The sequence below is a fragment of the Lycium barbarum genome, chromosome 9 (genome assembly GCF_019175385.1).
Source record: "Lycium barbarum isolate Lr01 chromosome 9, ASM1917538v2, whole genome shotgun sequence".
Lineage (NCBI taxonomy): Eukaryota > Viridiplantae > Streptophyta > Magnoliopsida > Solanales > Solanaceae > Lycium > Lycium barbarum.
Window position 1 is genome coordinate 119,670,310 of NC_083345.1, and position 4,349 is coordinate 119,674,658.

At 40.3% G+C, this 4,349-nt stretch overlaps 1 long non-coding RNA gene across 1 annotated transcript; it reads right to left on the reverse strand.

Annotated features, from left to right (window-relative positions):
* Positions 1-1,637: 1,637 nt before the first annotated feature.
* Positions 1,638-3,811, reverse strand: LOC132608798 (uncharacterized). The gene is made up of 3 exons (XR_009570521.1): positions 3,758-3,811; positions 2,685-2,759; positions 1,638-1,869 (listed from the first exon to the last, which is right to left on the reverse strand). It is a non-coding gene; the product is annotated as an uncharacterized LOC132608798 (long non-coding RNA).
* Between the last annotated feature and the right edge of the window lie 538 nt (positions 3,812-4,349).

A 4,349-nucleotide genomic window follows, 5' to 3' on the forward strand; every position in this document is an offset into this window, starting at 1 on the left:
GTCTGACGATCGAGAGTAAGAACCTCGGGAAGTCTGCTCAGAACTGTGCCCGCTATAACCTGAAGAACCACGTGCCAAAGCCTGTAGTGATGACTGGATGGGGCGGCTGTAGGGATGATGACGAACCCTGTCATGGTGTCCCTCACCTCTAACAGGACCTCTAAAACTGTCAAATCTACGAGCTTTCTTGTCGCCACCCCCACTATGTGCCCGACCCATCTCTGAATCAACCCTCCCGGCATGCTCTACTACTGACTGAAACGAGGCCCCAGAAGCCTCCAACTGTAAGGTCGCTAGCCGAAGCGGAAGGTCCAACCCCTTCACAAATCTCCTTACTCTCTCAGCCTCTGTGGGAAGTAAAACCGTCGCGTAACGGGACAAAGCGAGAAATATGGTCTCATACTCCGCAACAGACCTACCCCGCTGCTCCAATATCGAAAACTCATCCTTCCTATTGTCTCTCAGAGTACGAGGGACATACTTCTCCAAGAACACCTGGTAGAACTGGGTCCAGGTCAAAGGTGGCGAGCCAACTGGTCGACACTCCATGTACGATCTCCACCACTGCTTTGCATCCCCAACTAACTGGAAAGAAACATAATCGACCCCGTGAGACTCCACTACACCCAACTTATGAAGCATCTCGTGGCAGCTAACAATAAACTCATACGCATCCTCCCTGGGAGTACCATAGAACCAAGGAGGAGACATTTTGGTAAACCCCTCGAACAATTTTCGCTCCTCACTGGTCAACACTGGCCCATCCATAGTCCTTAGAGCAAAATCAGGTGCTGGAGTAGTATCAATACGGGGAGCCACTGCTGCTGCCGGCAATACCCTGGATGTCCGAAATCCTGGAGTATGACCTCCCACTCTAGTCTGCGAGCCATCTGGAGCAACTGGAATCATGCCCGCCTGAGCCAAACTGTCAAAGTACCCCAACACTCGGAACACGGCCTCCTAAAAATCAGGAGTAGCAGCAGCCCCAGGCTGTGTCTCAGCAGCCCTAATCTCCTCCTCCGGAATATCGTCAAGCTCCGGAGTCAACTCTATGTCAGGGTCCTGAGCAGGTGCTGGTGCTTGGTTCCTATCTGGAATAGCTGCACGGCCTCTGCCCCTGCCACGTCCCCTGCCGCGTCCCCTGCCTCGCCCACGGACAGCTGCTCGGGCCACGGGTATGGATGCGGGTGCAGGTGCAGGTGCAGGTGCAGGCTCCTGGCCTCCAGTAGCAGTCGATCGCGTCCTCACCATCTGTGAGAGAACATAGAAATGAGGTTAAGATACCAATCTGAACAATCTCGCACGAAAGGAATAAACCAGATACCAATCGGATTGAACTAGCACGAAAGAGAAAAAGAAGTGGAGTGTTTCCTAGATGTCCTATAGCCTCTCGAGGATGGGTACAGACGTCTACGTACCAATCCGCGAGACTCTACTAGACGTTGCTCTTGTACTCATTAGACCAATTAACCTAGAAGCTCTGATACCAACTTTGTCACGACCCAATTTGCGAGTCGTGGTGGCACCTACACTATCCCTCCGAGTAGGCGAACCACATTACTAATAACAAGTTGAATAAGCGGAAAATTAAATAAAAAATAAATTATCAAGTCTTAAATACTTATCATAACTAGAGATGTCATGACGACCCCAAAATCTGGTCAAAAGGTACAAGAGCGCTAACATAGTACGGAATATAAGTCTGAAAATACCCGAAGGCTACATATTGTCTGTCGAATAGAAAAACAGAAATAAATAGAGGAGGTCCTTCAGGGGCCACGGATGACCAAGTAGCTCACCCTGAATGACTGAAAGATGTCACCCTCGCGTATCAGCCACGGGGTGTAGAACTGGAACCTGGATCGTACTCTGCACTCAACAAAAGTGCAGCAAGAGTAGTATCAGTACAACACTTGTACCGGTAAGCATCATAGGCCGACAATGATTAGATAACGCATGAAGAAGTTGAAACAACAAGTAGCACATAGAGCAAACAGGTATGGTCACGTATCATATACAAGTAAAGTGTAAAGGAATCATAAAATCAACCAAGACAGATATAATTCACCAAATGATCAATCAAATATATGAGTGGATGAATGTGCAATGCAATGCAATAGTCACCTCTCTCACTCCACTCTCGTACACACATGCTAAGGGCAGTGCCTCAAAGCCATGACCCATGGGGGACCCGCGAAGTCCATGTACCACTCATGCTCTCCGGCAGAAACCTCGGAGGCTATTAATCACTCTCAATCTCCGGCAAAGACCTCGGAGTCTCTCTGTCACTCTCCATCTCCGGCAAAGACCTCGGAGTCTCTCAATCACTCACCTCACCAATCATCACAACAATAATATGGAAAGCATGTCATGCATGATATCAGTCTCAACAATATCACCAATATAAATCAACAAGTACAAGTCATATTACTGTCCACTGTTCAATTATCAATATTACCATTCATTTTCATGTGATGAGTGAACTAGTATGTGACGGAGATACAAAAAGTGATAATCACATACATAACGCATTTGGCGACAAGCCCACATAACAGCTGACAAATCAACCTAATTGGAATTCATCTCCACTTCATGCCCGAAGGCCTATCATGCTATCCCCGTCACTTTCTACAACTACATACGATTCTCTAATCAGAGTCTAACTAAAGTAGACCGTAACCTACCTCAATGCCGAACAGGTGCCACGAACTCTCACACCAACGCTTTTTCCTTCCGAAGTGCTTCCAAACGGACAGTGTCTATCAAATATATAACTTACGTTAATTACGAATCTAAATCCTAACTTAGGATTTAATTCTCACTTTCCACAACTCAAATACCATGGATTTGAAGGTTTTCATATAATCCAATACACTCAATATTCCATTACATCTACACAATATATATAAATTAACAAAAAGAATAAAACTTCAAATTGCAAAGTCAACCACCTCTAATGCATTAAATATATATATATATATATATATATATATATATATATATATATATATATATATATATATATATATATATATATATATATATAATATTTCTCTAAATTTCGTGTTGGGACCTTTCAGCAACCCAAACATCTTTTTTTTTTTCAAACACAAATCTCAACCTTACTTAGTCCATGGATGAGACAACAATAAGTAAATTATAAATTTGGCAGAGGAATATGCATTTTTAAACTCAAAATTGTTCTCGCCTTGAAAGTAATCTACTTTCAATGTTTAATAATTATGGATAAACTACTACGAATTCCTATATTATAATACTAATAAACCACTAATAACTTATCAATTTAAGACAAACGTTAACATTCCATAGAACAATTATGACTTAAATAAAATAATATATATTTTATCATATTTTAATTTTCTTTCCAATCCCATGTCAAAAGAACATTTTTTTTGTACCAATAATTCTCAAAGAGTTTGCGGTGATGGAAATCTGCAGCAGTTGTACGATAATTGTACACCATATCAAAAGAAAATATCAAAATGGTCCTTAATGAGAATAAAAAGACACACAAACAAAAAGAGCTGTTTGTGTGAACTTAAAGAGAAGAAATCATAGGAATGTTGGACCCACTGCTTTTCACCAAAGAAGAAACGTACAGTTTCCATTATCCAACAACCATTCTATAAACGTTTCTCATAACATATAATAATCAATAATATATTATAACCAAAACATAACTTATTTGTACACAACATTCGTAAAGTTATTTAACCCACTGAATTAAAGCCCTTACCTGTGTCAGGGAAGTTGCCCCCTCCTTTTTGCTGGAAACGCACGGAACTTTTTTTTTCTACTGTTATGATTTAAAAGTGCAAACCCTATTAACTTTAATCCATGGTATTAAATAAATTATGGGCTTGGCCCATTAATCACCAATTAAAATAATTGTCCAAAGTAATCCTTTTTTACTCGATCAATATGTATAAGGTAAAAATTGACCCATTTAGTAAATTACATTACTCACCAACTTATACCTTATATAAGTGCAATTAAAATTCCTATGAATAAGCTATTCACACACATTAAATAAATATATTTCAAAAATTACCCATCAATTATATAACCGTGCCCCTATCCCCACAAGTTAATAATACCATTTAAGGTTACGGAAAGGTGTTTTAACGAAAAAGAGTTCAAATGTGCTAAACGACCAAACAGGTCGTTACAGTATCTCATATTGACAAAATCAAACAATATATATATAAAAAAGTGAATCCCATATTGAAAAAAAAAAAAAAACAATGTCAAAAAAAAAAAAGTGCACACTTTGTATTCGTAGCAAACACTAATATAATAAAATTTAGATACGGAGCACAAATTACAAT